This window comes from Haliotis rufescens, unplaced genomic scaffold (genome assembly GCF_023055435.1).
Source record: "Haliotis rufescens isolate VD_foot unplaced genomic scaffold, xgHalRufe1.0.p SCAF_3, whole genome shotgun sequence".
Taxonomy (NCBI): domain Eukaryota; kingdom Metazoa; phylum Mollusca; class Gastropoda; order Lepetellida; family Haliotidae; genus Haliotis; species Haliotis rufescens.
This window is the reverse complement of record NW_025964001.1, coordinates 27,787,516-27,808,169: the sequence shown is the minus strand read 5'-3', so window position 1 is coordinate 27,808,169 and position 20,654 is coordinate 27,787,516.

Here is a 20,654-nt window from a genome sequence, read left to right as displayed (position 1 = left end):
TCTGAGATGACATAGTATAGTGAATGTCAATTTGTTGACAGTGTCATGATTTATTCATATTACATTGGCATCAATAAATTGTTCTGTTACAAAATCGTTGTTTGTTTGAGCTTATTTAATATTTCCCATGATAGTCAGTGATGCACAGAAATTCCTTTCTGCTCGTACATATTCAATGTCACACAAATAGACACAGAATACTGTAAACGATATTTCACGTCTGTTGATATCTTGATTGTATCATTCCAAACTGGTCTGATTGAATTCAAGAAAATAACAGCTTTGGGGGACTGAAAAACATAGACGACCAGGTTAACAGGATGATTTATGGCAACATGTCGCCCAATGTACCTAAATCTTCACCGCCGGACACAATTTCTAAATTACCATGCCTCTACATGTGACATACAATAAAGGGTGATATATTGAACTGTAGGCGCCTTACCGTTTGTCCACACACACACACACACACACACACACACACACACACACACACACACTGACGATAAAAAGTGGCTTCTCGGGAGGCAAACGATTCACACCTTGTCTAACTCTCTGACAATGTAATCAGATAGATTTCTCAACAGCGATAAATTGAACACGTTGAACCAAAACCTCAATCCTAGACGAAAACATTCTACATAACACCAACGATATCGTCACGATTGTTAACACTGATAGGAACAAGTGAAGAAAACCCCCGTATAATTACATCAAATGCACTCAGGGAGTTTTGTAATCAATTCAACATGCATAACCAATTAATGTTTTTTTTCCAGTAACACTCGGTCCACAATGATCGTCTATGTCGCCATTTCAAGAAAGCCAAGCAGTACAGATGTTTTATCGTACAATATACTCTGGTTTAAGCACAGGTTTCTTATGATTATGGACAGGGTTGCGTTGCTTTTATTTATTTTGAAGCAAAAAAACGATAGAGCGTTCTAGAGTGAATTGAAGTTTACTAATAAAACATTTCTTCCCCTTATAAGTGACCGACCATTTGATCATTTTATTTTATTTCATTGTTGTTTTTATGTTTGGTTGGGTTGGGTTGGTTCCAAGATGGGTATTTTTTTGTAAATATTTAGGTTCCCAGTTTTAGGGATACGTCTGTTATGTTGAGAAGCCAGAATGGCACAACACGCTACAGAACACAATCAAGATGATGTGCAAAGGGTTGTGGAATGGATGTTCAAACCAACACTCTTCAATAGCCACAGCCGCAACCCGATTACATCAGGCGAATGTTGGAGAGCAGAACAAATGTCAAATAGCAGGTAAAACAAAAAGAACTGAAAATGAAAGAATCAAATTGAAACTTTTACATATTCACTATTTGTATTAAAGTTGAGATATTTAGTCATTCCAAATTGTACACGGTTTGTTACTTTGGATTATCAAAAACATTTCTTTTTCTCAAAAAGAAAACATTTTGTCTTCGTCAATCTTTAATTTTTATTTGCTAACCTTTCTCATGAGTTTATTTGTATTTTAACGCCGTACTCAGCAATATACCAGCTATATGACGGCGGTCTGTAAATAATCCAGTCTGGACCAGACAATTGATATCATGATCATCGATCCACGCAATTGGGATGTATGACATGTATCAACCAAGTCAGGACCCTGACCACCCGATCCCGTTAGTCGCCTCGTACGACAAGCATAGTCGCCTTTCACGGCAAGCATGGGTTGCTGAAGACCTATTCTACCCCGGAATCTTCACGGGTTTCTTTGTATTTAGTTGTATAGTTTTATGAGTAGGAAATGGATGGGACTTCAAAACAGAACGCGAGGGCATCTGATGTATGAGTGGATTAAAAGTAAGGTACAGGTATTTAAATGTATATTGGTTTGTGGGTCGGAAATGGTCAGCCAGTAGTTGGTTGGTTGTTGGTTGGTTTTTTGTTTTACGCCGCACTCAGCAATACTCCAGGTATACGACGGCGGTCTGTAAAAAATATTGAGTCTGGACCAAACAATCCAGTAGTAACGGATATGATGGATGAGTGGATATATGTCTGATGAATAGATGGGTGAACAGTCAGGCTGTAGGTATAACGAGACCAATAGGATACAGTAAAAAACCTCTTTTATTGTTTGTATTGTTAGTTTGTTGTTTAACGCCGCACTCAGCTATATGACGGCGGTCTGAAAATAATCGATTCTTTACCAGACAATCCAGTAATTGATATCATGAGCATCGATCCACGCAATTGGGTTACGATAACATTCATCAATTGCAACCAAGTCAGCGAGCCTGACCACCTGATCCCGGTAGTCGCCTCTTACGGCAAGCATTGTCGCTTTTTATTGCAAGCATGGGTTACTGAAGACCTATTGACCAGGATCTCTTTACGGGTGCTTCTTTGATTCACATAACTTTCATCACACAGGCAGCGTAGCGCCACAGTTGTGACAACACAAATGTCAGGGAAACCAGGAGACTTCTACTTTTCAATATCAGGTGACAAAAGTAGACTATAAACAGGGCTTGAATACACCTTAGAAAACGTGCTTTACGTTTCAGTGGGTACTTGGTGACCATTGAACGTCTGGTCAGATAAGGGAATTATTGATTTTGAAAAAAGCGACGAAACACTTTCCATATTCAAAAGGAGTCCATTGTTCGTTCTTACTATATAAAAAAATGTGATTATGAATCACTATCAAAGAATTATTATACCAGGTGTAATCATGTTCTGTCACACCCGTGAAGATCCGGGTTAGGTACATGTAAGTCTTCAGAAATCCATGTTTGCTGTAAAAAGCGACTATAGTTGTCGCAAGTGACGACTAAGGGGATCGGAGGTGTCTTTGTTGATGCATGTCATCGTGTCCCTAAGTTTGTGGATCGAGGGGGAGGGGGGCGCAGCGCCCCCAGCGAAAATTGGTTTTGAATGATTTTAAGACCATTTTAAATGGCCTTAGAAAGCATGTATTCTGAAAAATTATATTTTTATCTACATTTTTATATGAATGCGTGAGAATTTCCCAACCTTGCGTGTGAGCGTGACATAGGTGATACATGCGTGAGACTCACGCGAGGTGCGTGAGAGTTGACAGGTATGCTGTGTCGTGTTGTTCTGATTTTGTGTGATTACATGACAGAGGAGCAATTACCTGATTCCATGTCTCAATCACATGGCGGCGCCTTCGGGTCATTAATGTGTTAAACCAGATAAGAGTATCAACGCTATAACTCCTTAAACAATGTATTAGTGAGAGCGATCAGAATTGGAACATTGAGGTCGGCTAATGGCAACATGTTTCCTGTTCGAAAAGGCTGAAACAATACAATTATGTGAGTTGATTTTTTTGGTGATGATTGAGAAATGAAATGACACACTTTATAATCATGCGAGAAATATTGTTTAGGGAAGATTTGCTGCATGGCATTGATTGAAATTTCAGCTAAAAATCTTTGAAACTGTTGTCAATCGGTAAAATTTATACTTCGAAATTTGCCATGAATTCCCAATCTCTAACCCCTTACGCATGATTTGTCTTTACATCGCTGTGTTTTAAAAGGGGCGATGGTTAGATTGATGTTTTCAACATGACTGGAACATAACGCAACTCAAAGAACGTGATTTTCTTTAAGGGCGCTACTCTTGCAAGGTTCAACATGTCATTTATAACAGCACACGCGTTTCACTTAAAAAATAAACTGTTATCGGAGTTTTTTCACATATGTATTATGTAGTCCCTAAAAGGATGAAATCAACGTTGAACATGTTCTAGGTACGTTTAGTTAAAGATGAGTGTAAGGGAAACGTGAAAATACCATGATAAATACATGTAGAATAGACCCGTGAAGATTCCGGGGTAGAATAAGTCTTCAGCAACCCATGTTTGCCGTAAAAGGTGACTATGCTTGTCGTAAAAGGCGACTAACGGGATCGAGTGGTCAGGCTCGCTGACTTGGTTGATGCATGTCATCGATCCCAATTGCGTTGAACGATGATCATGATATCAACTACTGGATTGTCTGGTCCAGACTGGATTATTTACAGATCACCGTCATACAGCTGGAATATTGCTGAGTGCTGCGTAAAAGAACAAACCATGCAACCACCCTCCTGAGTTCCAGAGTGAGTGAGTAAATGTTGCTTTAAGCCGCATCAGCAATATTCCAGCTATTCGCGGCTAGAGTTCCAGAGACTAACACCTCTAAACGTGACACAAAATAAAGGGTGTTTTATTGAACTGTGTCTTTCTTTCCGCATGTTCCTCATCCCCATGTTCCTTTGCTGACGATAAAAAGTAGCTACACGGTAGACGTACAATTCAGACTTTGTTAAGCCTGCTGACAGTGTAATGCCAGCTTGCTGGCAGATAACGTGAACACGTAGAACCGCCATTTCAATCCAAGACGACAAAACAATAAATAACACGAACGATATCGCCAGGATCGTATTAGTAACGTAAAACCTGTATAAAACATTAAATGGCGCTGAAAGAGAATTGTTTAGACAATTTCGACAGCCATTACATCTGAAAGGCTTGCTCTGCCATATTGCAATGATCGCAATTTAGCGATTTTCCATGAAGCAAAGCAGGTGTTTTTGAGGAGATTTAATTTCGAAAGCGGATTGAAGAAACACATAAAGTTACCAGTTTTTTTAGAGCACATTACAGGTTGTCAATTCGAAATCGTTACATGCTACTGTGCTGATTCCGAAGATGAAGTGCTTATCCCTGCCAACACAAAAAACAATGTCGAAGATTTTATGAATTTCGTGTTAGAATTCATGTCTTACCCTCGCCCTCGCTCGGGAAATACAAGAATTCTTACACTCGTTTCGTAAAATAAGTATGACACAAATGCTTGTATAATAATCTCTATGTATTTCAGTGACTTACACAACCATTGTATGCTTGTGGTTAGAGGCGACTAACGGGAGGCTCTCTGACTTGGTTGATGCATGTCATCGATCCCATTTGCGTGGTTGGCTGGTTGGTTTGTTGTTTAACGCCGCACTCAGCAATATTCCAACTATATGACGGCGGTCTGTAAATAATCGAGTCTGGACCAGACAATCCAGTGATTAATGTCATGAGCATCGATCCACGCAATTGGGATCGATGACATGCATCAACCAAGTCAGCGAGCCAGACCACCCGTTCCCGTTAGTCGCCTATTGCGTGGATCGATGATCATATCACTGGATTGTCTGGTCTAGACTGGATTGTTTACAGACCGCCGTCATATAGCTGATTGGTTGGTTGTTTTACGCGGTACTCAGCAATATTCCAGCTATATGACGGCGGTCTGTAAATAATCGAGTCTGGACCAGACAATCCAGTGATTGATATCATGAGTATCGATCCACGCAATTGGGATCGATGACATGCATCAACCAAGTCAGCGAGCCTGACCACCCGATCCCGTTAGTCGCCTATTACGACAAGCATAGTCACCTTTTACGGCAAGCATGGGTTGCTGAAGACCTATTCTACCCCGGATCTTCGCGGATGGATATGCATTACTGCGGCGAGACACATGTTTATAATACCCAGGGACAAAATAATATTCACAAATGAGATTGCCTTATCGAACAATAATAAAATGATCGCAATATAAAATAAAACGTCAACGAGTAACCAGTCTCGATTATCTGGCGGGACAGATTCCATTGGGCGTTAAGGGCAACATAGAGAACATTATACGAATGGATCACTGAAAATCAGTGATGACACGTGTGTTAGCAAAAAGAGTAAACATGTCCTACCGGTAGCTCCCGTCACTCACACAATTTGCATAATACAAAATCAAGTATTTGTTCCGACGTCGGCCTGTAAACAAACAACACAATTAAGTTATGAACCAGAAAATCCAGTGATACGTTAGCACATTTACTGATTTTGTGGAAACTAAAAACGACATTTTGAATTACGTTATCTGAATTCCTCTGTCAAGGCTAATTTCCTCGAATGGCCTGAATTCTTTCCTGGTTCATATCATTTTCTTTCACATTATCCCCTAACAAACATGTATACACAGATCAAAGACACCGAGGCAACATTTCCTGGCACGTGTGAAGATACCGATGACATTGATTACTCCTTCACAGCAAAGATCAAAGAATGACAAAGTGTTATCTGATCATCACATCATCTCATTTTCTTCGCGCCATCGTTCTGTATTCTAGTCATGTGTTTGAATTAGTGGTAATTTTTGCATTTGATGTATTTGTGGTAATATTTGCATTTGATGTATCAGTGGTAATATTTGCATTTGAAGTACTGACACAGCTTGCTGATAGTCTCGGTAAATAATACACATTCATGATCTACCAAATACAAAGGAAAGTCAACAGTTAATTATATATGCAATGAACTTTAAACATGTAGTTTACATATGACTGTATACAGTGCATATTTCAGTTTCAGTTTCGCAATGTCACAAATTATGACTATCTAAAACGCCTTGCTAGTGTACTTCAAGAAAAAGTAGTGAGAACTGCAGGGTAGTTTGACCTTCCCTGTATTTTTGTGATCAGGGATTTACTTTCACCTTCAGTATATATGACTTCAGACAAACAGGCTACGGTATAAACCCACGTGGGTCCATAGATTAGCATAAAGAAAGACATATTCTATTATACTTATCCATGAGGCTCTGTGTAGTTTGTTTGTTTGTTCTTGTTTAACGCCGCACTCAGCAATATTAAAGCTATATGACGGAGGTCTTTCGTGATGGAAGATCAATATTTAAAATCAATAGTTTCCATACTGAATCGATGTTGTAGTGTTATATATACAACACAAAAAGTAACGTTGATCTGCTATGATACAAGACCAAAAGTAACGTTGATCTGCTATGCAAATTATTCCAGTGATGTATTTTAAGACTTTTTGTTGAATCTATTTCAAGATGCCTTGTATAGGCTATATGATTAGATCAATGCATTAGATCTCGTTTTATAGGTTTATATCGAGAACTGGCTATTTATTGTCAGCAAAATACATTTGTTGACAAACTAGAGTCATGTGACCTTATTTTCCACAGACCATATTTTCCACAGACCAGACTCTTAAGGACATAAAGAATAGTGCCCGAATTAATCATGTTCATTCCCCGAGAAAAAATTTCACGTCTTCTTTTCCAAACGGATAATGATTATTAGATAAATCTCGCCCAGATTAGTAAAGCGCACATTTCCTCCCACATCAGGGATCGACGAACGAGCGTCTATTACTGGAAACACGACAGATCAAGTGACATGAAAGGCTCGCTTTTAGGCCTTCGATAGAAATTGACATGTGCTACGGCCGGTGTGACAATTAAGATAATCTAGTATTGGAATGTGCCTGGTACAGGAAGGCGTGTGATTTGTTTATCCATGAAACCTTAGAGGCAGCTTTAGGTCCGACAAGGCTTCGACGTGCGAAATCTGTGCAGTAAATAACTCACTTTCCATTTAGTGTGACTGAGTCTCCTTTATCAATCTCGTATATCAGTGATTGTTCCGAATTCATCACCTACCAGAACCCATGTATGTCCATGTCTTCCGGAACATATTAAAATACAGAAACATCTTGGATCAGATGGTTGGTTGGTTGTTTCACGCATCCGTGAAGATCCGGGGTAGAATAGGTCTTCAGCAACCCATGCTTGCTGTAAAAGGTGACTATGTTTGTCGTAAGAGGCGACTAACGGGATCGGGTGGTCAGGCTCGCTGACTTGGTTGATGCATGTCATCGATCCAAATTGCGTGGATCGATGCGCAGGATATCAATCACTGGATTGTCTGGTCCGCCGTCATATAGCTGGGGTATTGCTGAGTGCGTCAAACGGCAAACCAACCAACCAACCCTCCTGTATTTTAATGAATGCCCAATGAGTAGACAGGGAGTAGTTACCATGCGTATCTCAACCCAACAGTGCACCTCCGTCGGCAGGTGCAAGTTACACATGGTGAAAGACAACTTGAGGAATTTTATCTGGCGAAACACAATTGGAAATGAATTTCACAAAAATATAATTAGAATCAGTCCCTCAATATCGATATGATAGTCTTTGCACTATGATTTGGTCATCTTAGAGGGTATGCTCAAGAACCAGAAATTATTGGTGACGTGTATGTTTCGGAAGGAAGATTTATTTGAGCAATTACCCTGACAATAGATAATAGAAAAAAGATTTAAACAAAACTTGCTTAGTTCATCTACAGTGAAATTTGGATGTGGGTACTTACAATGTAATTATTAACCTTGTTAATCAGAAATCCCAATCATCAGAAGGACCACCTCAAATCACTGTGCAGAGTCGCGTTCCTTCGGTTGGTTGGTTGGTTTGTTGTTTAACGCCGCACTGAGCTATATGACGGCGGTCTATAAATAATCGAGTTTGGACCAGACAATCCAGTGATTGATATGCATCAACCAAGTCAGCGAGCCTGACCACCCGATCCCGTTAGTCGCCTTTTACGACAAGCATGGTCACATTTTCGGCAAGCATGGGTTGCTGAAGATCTATTCTACCCCGGAATCTTTCCCGGTTCGCGTTCCTTCGGCTTGGAAGCCGTGTTCGAATCCAAAATTCGCCCTGATTATCAGTACAATACCCCTGCTCTTGAGTTTCTTCAAAGTGGTAAACGTCTAAGACCTGCATCACCTCGGGGTTTCCTCCCACATCAAGCTGACACCCATTATATAACTGAAATTCTGTTCAAACCGACCTTAGTTAAGTATCACTGGGGAAGCTACGTGTGAACGGGTAATGTTTATCATCCACACATAGATGGGAAGTGCACAACCTGTGTTTCAATTCGCTTGAGGTTGGCGTAAGCCTTTCCGCTTGCGTTTCTAAACCAGAAATTAAATTATCGACACAGTGAATTCTGGATAGAATTTAAACTTTTAATTACAAAATCAATGAAACGCTAATACTTGAAACAACTCTAAATTCAGCTTTGAATAATAACCTATCACGCCCTAGTATGTTATGGCGCCATGCGATGTTTTCACAAGACAACGTCAACATCAATAGCCACCACCCCTACATTACAGATGCAAAGTGGGTAGTTTATCATCTCTTCAGTTCTTCTTATCTACATAAAACAACTCCCGCTCACTGAGACTTGACGTCAAAGCCATTCTAAAAAGTTCCATTTCCATCACCAAGGGAATCAGAAGCATTTCATTAATTGCAAGATGTTGGAAATTGTGTTAAGTCTCAACGCAGCTGGTGTTAATGACGCCAGTGCACGTAGAATATTAAGCAGAGACACATCTTCACAAATAGTAAATATGTGTCGCCAGTGACGTCATCTGTATTAGTTGGTTGGTTTGCTGTCCACCGCCAGTCATAGAACTGGAATATTGCTGAGTGCGGCGTTAAACAAAAAAACATGTTGTCGAATGTAACTAAAAGCATTCTCACGCCACAAGCATACTCTGTGTTACGAAAGTGTCAATATGATATCCAGGTCTTGGACAGTCGACACAGATTACAATAAACGCCTTTTCTCGTCGTCTGAAACCTTAAATGTATCACCATGGTTTGATTCAATTCAATAAAATCCAGCTTTGGAGGATTGAAAAAGATACATGATCAAGTTATCCAGATGATTTATGCCCGCATTTTGTTCAATGTACCTAATGGTTCACCGAGCCACACAAGTTCTAGGGGCCCACGCCTCTAAATGTGACATAAAATAGAGGGCGATTTGTTGAAATGTGTGCGCCAACCGTATGTGCCCAGCTGTCTACGCTGACGACAAAAAGTAGTTTCTAAGTAGGCCAACCATACCATATCATACCATAATTACATCTCAACTGTGATCAATTGAATCGTTGAATAAGTTCTGACCCAGTACGACACAACAATAAATTATACCAACGATGTCGTCGTGATTTCTTTTGTGAACAAGTAATAAAGAAACAAGAGTGCTCTGAGAGCACAACATCCCCCGCATGAATTTTTTTAACGAGTCAAATGAAGCTCCGTAAAACAGGGGCAGTAACTCTGTCAAAATTAGTCGAAATGAAACGGGACTGCGATATGCGTATCATCAACATGTCAACATCTTGTGTGTAGAGTGTCAGGGATATTCTTTGGAAACTGTAGGAGGAGTTGATTTCACAAGCTTACTACCCTCTGTGGGACGGACGGACTGCGCCACGACATAATCCCCCTTCGGCCATTCTGGCCCGGCGGGGGATAAAAACCCTGTTTCAAAAGTATCAGAGTCGTTGAGGGTCCCTTTTGTGGCGAATTCAACATGCATTACCTCAGAATTGCTTTAATCTGCTACATTGTAACAGTTGTCATTTTTGTCATGTTCCGAGAAAGCAGTGCCGATGTGTTGAAGAAAATTTTAAAAGATCACACAAAATTCAAAAGCTGGGCTGTTTTCATAGAGTTGTGTTGATTTTAGGAAAAAATACTTCTCCCCCTTCAAAATATATTCAATATTAAGAGCACAACGCTTTAGCCTATTGGTTGGAAAAAGCGTTAAATGTTGCAGCTGCCTGCAGATATCTGGTTCTGGAAGTGTAGGTCTTATCCCAGCCCCTAAAGAACTCCTGACAGTGTGTGGAGGAGGCTATCAAGGGCCAAAACTGACAGAAGGGTTACCATCAACACAAAACACCGTCAAAGACAAGACGTCGTAGAAAGTATAGCTGTGCCAGTAGCAGGACATGGCTTGAGATCCGTGAAGGTCCGAGTTAGAATAGGTCTTCAGCAACTCGTATAGGCCCTAATAGGCGACGATGCTTGGCGTAAGAGGCGACTAACAGGATCGGGTGGTCAGGTTAACTGACTTAGTTGATGCATGTCACCGTAACCCAATTGCGTGGATCGATGCTCATGCATGATATCAATTACTTGATTGTCTAGTCCAGAACGCAGCATTAAACTACAAACAAACAAACAAACAAACATACACATCACTTTACAACAGGACAATGCACACCCTCGCGTTGCACATGTCACAGATCGTCCCCACACTCCCTTGGTCCAGCTGCGAGAGGCCTTGATCCAGATCTAGAGTGACATCCCACGAGCCTCCCTCAACCATCTTGTATCGTCATGAGGTGCCGTTGTCAAGCTTGTGTCACTGCAAATGGTGGTCATACCCGATACTGACTTATGAAATGGCAATTGACCCCACGACTTTTAAAGTTGGTTGGTTGGTTGTTTAACGCCGCACTGAGCAATATTCCAGCTATATGACGGCGGTCTGTAAATAATCGAGTCTGGACCAGACAATACAGTGATTAATATCATGAGCATCGATCCACGTCTGAGATGACATTTACAGAGGACGTGTGTTGACACTGCCATAATGAATTCATGTTTCATTGATATCAATATATTGTTCTGTTGCACAACTGTTCGTTGTTTGAGTTTATTTACTATTTTCCAATATAGTCATTGATGCACAGATAAATTCTCGTATTTATTCAATGTCATACTTGTAGACACAGAATACAGTAAACGATATTTCACGTTTGTTGATATCTTAATTGTATCATATTTCAAACTGGGGTGATTGACTTCAAGAAAATTAACAGCTTTGGGGGATTGCAAAACAGACGAACAGGTTAACCAGATGATTTATGCCAACATGTCGCCCAATGTACCAAAGTCTTCGCCGCCCAAAACAATTTCTAAACGCCCACGCCTCTATAAATGTGACATGAAATAAGGGGTAATATATTGAACTGGCTGCGTCTTACCGTATGTCCTACAATCTCCCAGCACTGACGATAAAAAGTGACTTCTCGGTAGACAAACAATTCAAACCTTGTCTGACTCTCCGACACTGTAATCAGATAATTACATTCCAGCAGCGATAAATGGAACAAGTTGAACCACAAGCTCAACCCCAGACGACAAAACAATAAATAACGTCACGATCCTAATACTTGTATGAACAAGTAAAGTAAAACCCTGTATCATGACATCAAAGGTGCTGAGGGAGGGTTTTGTGATCAATTCAACATGCATTACCTATAAATGGCTTGTTCCTGCAACACTGTGTCTTCAATGATCGCATATGCAGCCATGTTCAGGAAAGCAAAGCAGGTGTTTTATCGTTCAAAGGACTCTTCCTTTAGCACATATTTCTTGGGATTATGGTAAGGGTTTTGTCACTTTTATTTATTTTGTAGAAAATCATTTTTCAAAAGCGATTCGGCTTTCTTAAGTGAATTGAAGTTTTCCACTAAAACATGTCTTACCCCTAAGGGACCGACCATTTGATAACTTTAAGATACTTGGGACAGAAAATATACATTGTGGTTCCAAGATGGGGTTTTTCAAAATCTAGTTTCCTAGTTTAAATTTAAAAATGGATTTTACGCTAAAAGCATCTTAAGTTAAATAGTATTTTATAAGCTGGGTGTGGATATTCGAAATAGCTACATGAACCTGATCCAGTTATCTGAGTTGAAAAGCTTTTCCCAGCCTCTGAAGAACTCTTTTCATGATGTGGAGAAGTTATCTAAGGGTTAACTTACTTTTTACAAAAGGCTTACAATGTACAATCAACATAAAAACGGTATGACGTGGGAAGTAGTTCAAGATATGTCTTTAACTGGATTTCTACTTTGAGTAAGGTGGAGTCCTTTTAAGCTTCCACTGAAGCAGGTTTTTCATCATCATCGCGTTTTAGTATTCTTTCACCTTTTACTTCTCCTGACTTACGAGTAAACATGTGTTTTCGGTTTTAGATGAAACAAACCATTTCCATAGGACCATGCCTGACAAGAAACATGTACTTTTTATGAAACATAGATTACTATAAATGACCATGCAGATAAAACATGCGTACAGTGTAACAACAGAACCATCCTAAAGCATTCTCTGTAACTAGTGGTTTTCCAAATTAGTGTTGTGGTCGTAGATAGCATTGTTCAGGCATTTGCATCAGAAAATTGTCAAATTTGAATTTCAAGGACCCGAAGGAATGATTTTCATAAATGAACGTGTTTTTGTTTTATAGGAAAGGCAGTTTGTTAGGACTGTTCAACAACAAAAAGAATAAAATCCTGTTGTGAAAGTAATACGAGCTACACAGCATTGTAACGATAAAACATGTGTTGTGTCGAATCACAAACTTGTCAATTCAAGAAAGCAAGGAACTAAAGGAAATAACGTATGCAACATGATACATAGTTGTCAAGTTATAGAAATTCACTTGAAGAGTTCTTCATCCACTTAAACACCATATTATCCGAGAATTTTGGTTGCTGCGAGTTTTGACAAGGCATATGATGGATGAGTGGATTGAGATTGGACTCAACTCTAAAATGTACGAGAATCTGTACTTTACAAAGAAAGTGTAACATTTGTTACACTTGACCACTTTCTAAATGACATTGTGTGTTCATATTTAGATGTATATGTTTGTTGGTGGGAAATGGATGGGACTTCAAAACAGTACGCCAGTATTAACGGATGTGATGGATGAGTGGATATATGTCTGATGAATAGATAGGTGAACTGTCAGGCTGTAGGTATGATAACGGGACCAAGATACAGTAAAAGACCTCTTTTATTGACAAAACTTCCATCACACTGACAGCGTAGCGCCACAGTTATATCACAACTGTCGGTGAAACCAAAAAAAGGAGACTCTTTGTCGACTACTGAGATGTATCAGTTTCAGTATTAGGTAACAGAAGCAGACGACAAAAACAGAACTTGAATGCAGACTTTAAAAACGAGATCAATTTCTTTACGTTTCAATGAGTATTGTTAATCATTGAACGTCTAGTTAGATAAGGGAATTGATTTTAAATAAAGCGACAAAAATCTTTCCCCAATCATAAGAAAAAAAGAGTTCATTTTACGATACCGACTAAATGTATATCATAACCAAGTTTATGAATCAGCTTCAAAAGGTGACGATGCGAGGTGTTCCCGAAAATTATGTTCTACCATCAGTATGTTTTTTAATCCTCTTATTTTAGTGTGACCCGGGTAGAATAGGTCTTCAGTAACCCATGCTTGCCGTAAATGGCGACTAAGCTTGTCGTAAGAGGCGACTAACGTGATCGGGTGGTCAGGCTCGCGGAGTTTGTTGATGCATGTCATCGTATCCCAATTGAGTAGATCGCTGCTCATGATTTCAATTACTGGATTGTCTGGTGCAAACCCGATTATTTACAGACAGCCGTCATACAGCTGGAATATTGCTGAGTGCGGAGTTAAACAACAATCAAACAAACATCACTTTAGTGTTTAATCATCAGGATAGCATGACTGAACATATGTTGGTCAAACAAACCTAACGTGAGTGCGTGCATTGGTTTGTTAGTTGTTTATCGCCGCAATCAACAATATTTAAGTCATGTGAGGGTGGGCTGCAAATAATCTGGACCAGACAATCAAGTGATTGATAATATGACATTGTGCTCCACCAAGTTTCGACCGTAGTGTCAATACGTTTCCACGATTTCGAGTTAATGAGTTTAAGGTGATAACTGGGGGTGGGGTATCTGGTCTGCGTGGAATACATATTAACTGGAAACCAGGCGATGTGTATCTGTTAAACAAGGTTTAAATCAAAGTATTGATAAAATAAGGTACTCTGCAAATTACGATAAGGTGATACCGAAGAAACGGCGTTAAAGGGGTCCTTATCCTTTGAGGGCCCTTCCTTTTTTGCCCGTAATCGATTTCAATACTTTTCTTGACATAGTTCGTTGTCGTTGGCGACTTCTGTAAGAGGATGTCAAGTGTTGCCACAGGTTACCTTCTGACCTTCGTGAACCGGATCAGGCGATACATCAGGCCTACTTTTGCACCTACATTATGTTGTGAAGTTTCTTTATTGGTGTAAGGGTGTTTATTTGTCATGTTATGGGTGTAAGATAGCCTGTGCTTAAGGTGTTGGCTCGTCCCGACCAACAATGAGTGTTTCAGATCCGCCAGTAAATCAGGCCTACTGTTTCGCCTACAGATCGTACACACAATAAAGTTTCGTTTCTCTGATCAGCTTACAGGTGGTGGGTTGCCCGGTGATTTCAAGCGTTAGCTCGTTCCACTCAAGACCTGGGTTAAATTCTTCACATATGACAGTCACTATCACTGATCATCAATTGGGTATCACGCGCCGTGACATGCCGGTAACGGTGCTATGAGTGGCATAACTAACTCAGGGGATCAAACGTTGAAATGCATTGTTTATGTCGCTGCATATTAAAATAAGGATTTGTGACGTTGTAATTTCAACTTTCGACACTTACTAAGTGTTTATCTTATTTATGTATTGAAGTACGTGCCAACTGTTGGAGGTTCTGTGGTGGTTGCCGACGTGCTCACAGTCGTTGATCCAGTGAATCCCATAAATGTTCGATTGGGTTTAAATCTGAAGACCTGGAGGGTCATGGCAGGACCTGGATGTTGTGATTCCTGAAACGTCTTACCGTGTGAGGTCGGACGGGTGTCTTGCTGCACTCTAAAAACAAGTGTTTCTGTTTAAACACAGAAATAAACACTGATGAGGCAACACTTTATAGACACGTCCACGTGTATGTTTATAAACATACGTGTATGTAGATACAGGGCCACTTAAAATTAAATGCACATTGAGACGTTTATAAATAAACACAAAAACATGTTTATACTCTTGCAAAACTTTATAGACACTTATACATGTTTATGTTAGAATACATGTTCAGTGATAAACACTAATGACTGACTCAGTAAGACTAGGGAGAGTCCAGGGTGAGACGTTTCACGAAAGTGATCCATTTTGTTCCTTTAGGTCCACTGTAGGCGTCTCCCACCACAATCTGCTGCAGCAATCCAAGCGCATGCGTATATATGTCTGGGTAGCTCAGATCAAAAACATAATACGCTGCCAGTAACACAACTGCTGCATCAAGGATAGATGCAGCTTGGCAAACTATCTTCGTCCTGTCCACCACAATGTAGGCTGTCATGAAACTGTTGTCGTCGTTATTGACGACAATGATGAGGCGTGGCGAGGTGAATTCCTTGGATTCAAAAAATGCTTCTTTGACAGAAGACACACCATCCACCTGAAAGTTAAACATTAAATTTAAGTTTTGGTATAAAAAGCTTTTATAAAATTGTAAAAACGTCTGCATTTTAAAAAAATGATATGATCTTTAACTAAGGATGAAATTCAGTTGGTCATTTCCATATAGCATAATGTTGAAAGCTAAAATTTTAGGGGTCACAGCATACTTTAACCACAAGTAGAAAAAGATCCTTAAGGCCCCAGACCACCTTATTATTCAGCATACTGTTTGAGGGATTGAGAGACGAACCTTATGGACACTAATGATTGACTTGGACTTCTTAGCTCGTCCTTTTTCGACTGCCACAGCCTTTTCCATGCCCACCAGTAAGTCTATTTCTGTTATGCCATCTTTCTGTGATAAGATTCGTAGTTACAGTTAAATTACCCTAATGTCCAGCATCAACATACTTCAATGTCCTATATTTATCATTTACTTGAAGTGGAGAAAGAACAATAACGATATATCTTGTGGGAGTGATATCGTCACAAACCATAACAATGTTATGTACGTCGTCATTATCTTTGTGGCGTAATTGAATTGACCGTTTTATGTTGAACATGATTTTGTCTGATACATATTTCACCCTAAATTATCTCCAAACAGGTGGACGGGGAAGGGGTATAGTACTTTTGATATGTGAAGCTATTCAGGAGACATTATTTAAATGATAATAAGAGTCCTCACGTTAGCCTTCTTTGTATTCGCCACATGCCGCAGGAGCCATTCAACCTTCTGGCAGACATCTTGTCCTTTGTACACCATACAAAGATTTCCGACAGCACCTGTGAATAAATAACAGAGTATGAAATGACAGTCTAGTCATTTTACAGGTAATCTATTGAGTATAATCCTTTCCTTCATTTGCACATGAAGTTTACAATTGTTCTCTGAAACTGTACAGTGTTTTGATAATAATATTTGGAGACATTATGGACTACCAACAGCATGTTCCTATCACCTGTCATTTCTCAGTACTCACATGTTGTCTTTCTGAGAAACAGGGATACGCTTCAATTATGGGCTGGATCTTTCCGTCTGGTAGAGAAGTCATCCACCTTTTTCTGTACTGACGTAGGTGCCGGAGAAGCAGCTTGATGTGAGTGTTACTTGGTTTGGCCTTGTCCCATTCAGCTTGAACTTCATTGAGATTGACAGAATATTCTTCAGACAAGAGATCGTCATTAGAAACAGTGACTTCTCTGTATCGGAAATATTGTGTGAAGGGAGACATACCCACATGACAGTAGACCTGCCTTCACTGAAGACGGAAGATGAACCTGCAGTTGTTTAGAAAATTAAGAATATACACAACAACAATCTAGGTGGGCCTATATAACAATCTAGGTTCAAACAAGACTTGCGTAAACTTTGATATTGTGTTTTCCACTAGTTAATATAATGAAATTTCACTTCAGTTTTGCAATACTACTTACGTAATTTTAAGTAATCTTGTACAGCAACACTTAGTACAAAATGGCGACAACCACTCAGTATAATGACGTCATCTAGTGACGTCATATATTTTACAACACTGCAGCTAGTCTATAAACACTGGTGTTAATAAATCAACTCATGTGACCAACCATGAGATAAACGGGTGAAAAATCACATTTTGACTTCTCAACATATATTGATGTATGCGTGGATGTGTTGTTGGATAGATGCATGCGGCATGAGGCACACGAAGTAAATCTGCCGATATATACAATTTATGTTAGATATATACCATTCGTAAGAGGGCCATGGAAAAGTATTCAGCTTTCAGATGAGAGATAGATCTTAATAGATAAGCTTAATAGTGTAAATTCAGTTTGTTTTTAATAAATTAGAAATAATAGTGGCCATAACTATTTCTATCATTTTGATAAAAAATGTAATATTAGTAAACGGGTGTACACTTAATAATACGTGTGTGTGTATCTTGTATCTCAAACTTGTTTTACACCAGTGACATAAAATATGCATTTGCGTCTAGGAACAAACACTTCAACATGTCTGTACTAAAAACTTGCAATTTGTTTGTGGTGTGAAAAAGAATAAACGGGTGTGCATTTATGAATGCATATGTGTGTGTTGGCTGTATGGCAGACTGTGGTGATTATTAAGCACCAGTGACGTAAGATATACACAAGCGTTTAGGAACAAGCACTTTAACATATCTCTACTAAACCTTTGTTTTTAGAGTGTGGAAAATGACGTTCGAATGTTGAATAATGGGAAGAGCGTGTGGCACAAGAATCTTATACTGTAACGGTGTGCCATTTCCCAAAACGTGCACCGAGTCTGTTCTATCAGTGTAGGAGATAGCCGCCCACATTATCACACTACCACCACCAAATCTGTACACATCCTGTATGTGGTTTTGTGCGTAAAGTTCACCGCTTCGCCTGTAAATATGACGACTACCATCCGCACGGCGAAGCATAAAGCGTGACTCGTCACTAAACCAAACTTGTCTCCATCGCATTTGTGGCCATACTCTGCGACCCTGACACCAATGACGTCGCAGTCGATGATGCAGGTCCGACACCTCGACCTGCTTCTAGCTCGAATACCTCAACGGTTCCTCACTGTCTGGGCGCGACTCTTGCAAGGTTCAACATGTCATATACTAAAAGAATAACCTTCATCTGATTTTATTTACATTTCACCAAAATAAACGTTGAAATTGATATAGGTACGTGTACTTACAAAAGGATACAAGTGAAACGTGAAATTACCAGTATAAATACCTATAAAAAAACTTCTTCCTGAAAAGAATATGCTGTCGGATATGAGTCAGCAACTTCGATATCACGCAACATTTATATCCAATGTAACAATGTTGGAGAAAGTGTCAAAATGTATCAAGCTCTTAGTAAAAAATGATTTCAAACGTATGTTGAAATCTCATTTGTTTCCATTCAAAGCTGGTCTGAATGAATTGACCGAAGTAACAGCTTCGGGGGATTGCAAAACACAGGCGATCAAGATATCCAGATGATTAATGCCTGGATACTGGATCTAAATCATCACTGCCCGACACAATTTCCAAAGACCCCAAACTTCTATACCTGACAGGAAATAGACGGTGATTCATTAATCTGTGCACGCCTTTCCGCATGTCGCATAATCGCCCTCCACTGACGATAAAAAGTAGTTTCTCAGGAGACAAACAATTCAGGCCGTGTCTAACTTGCTGACAGTTTAATCGGATAACTACATCTCTATAGTGATAAATTGAACACACTGAAACATGAGTTCAACCCTGAACGACAAAACAATAAATAACAGCAACGATATCCCCCGGACTGTCGTGACGTAAAACCCTGTATTAAAACAAAAAAATGGTGCTAAAGGAGATTTTGTTTAGATAATTTCAACAGCCATTAACCCATGAAACACTTCTCTCTGCAACATTGCAATGATCGTTATATTTAGCCATTTTCGACGAAAGCAAAACAGGTGTTTCTGAGTAGATTTAATTAAGAAAGCAGGTTATAAAAACATTTGTTTCTATTGAAAAGATTATCATTTTTAGGGGGCTTTATTAGTTGTCAGTGTCAATGTGCTGATTGCGAAAGAGAAGTGCTTATCCCCGCCTCTCAGTTGGTCAAGGGGCAAAACTTAGCTTTTTCACAGAAGGCTAGAAATGAACACTAAGATGTCGTTGCAGTGCCGTTGCTCGTAGCTTGATAACACTCGAACTGACTTCCAGCTTTGAGGAGTAAAATGAGTCCTATTAAATCCAAAGCCACCGTCGCTTTTTAATCGCTGATATTTTTTTTATCCTGTCAACCTTTTATACATTCTACTTGATAAATAAACATGTGTAACAGTTTTATATGGAACATGGCAGATAGGACCTTATCTAAAACATATAATGAAAACAACATTCCTCCAACCGACGTTGCCCAGAATACCACCTGCTGCAGCCCATCGCTGTCGTTGAAGTCTGTGATTATGCGTTAAGATCTGACCTTGGTACGGTCGACGTGACCGTATCCCTGCTGCAGCAAGACGTCGACGCACAGTTCGACTGCTGATGGATCTCCCTCTGCTTCCGATAGTGTTGTTAGCAGTCCGTACAGCTGTCTGAAATCGACGTCGGAGGTGTTGCATGACAATATAGCGATCCTGACGTCCTGTTGTCACCCGTTGAACGCCTGGGCGTGGCCGATCCCCCACCCTGCCTGTGACTTGGTAGCGCCTTCTGAGACGACTGACGATTGATGGATGGACATTAAAGTGTTGTGCAACGTCAGTCTGTGGAGTGCCAGCTCGCAGCATTCCAATGGCCTGGTGTCGCTGATCTTGGGTTAACCGTGGCATGGTGCATATGGACACCAGTTTTAAATCATGATGTGATTTTATAGGGGAGCAATGTGTACTGTTTGAATGCAATTCAAAATTCATGTCGTGCACGTGCATATCGGACTGCAAGCTGAAGATGTGTTTTGGCGTTTTGTTCAGGATGGTCTGCACACAACCAAACATGTCTGTACACACGACGACAGAAGACAATTATCACGCTAAGTAACATTTTTCAACAACTAATCACTTTGTTTTCTCCTCTGTTACTATCCTATGATAAAAAATGCTGATTGCGTTTTCATTGCCTCTCAGTATATTTACATCGTAAACATATTTAAAATTGT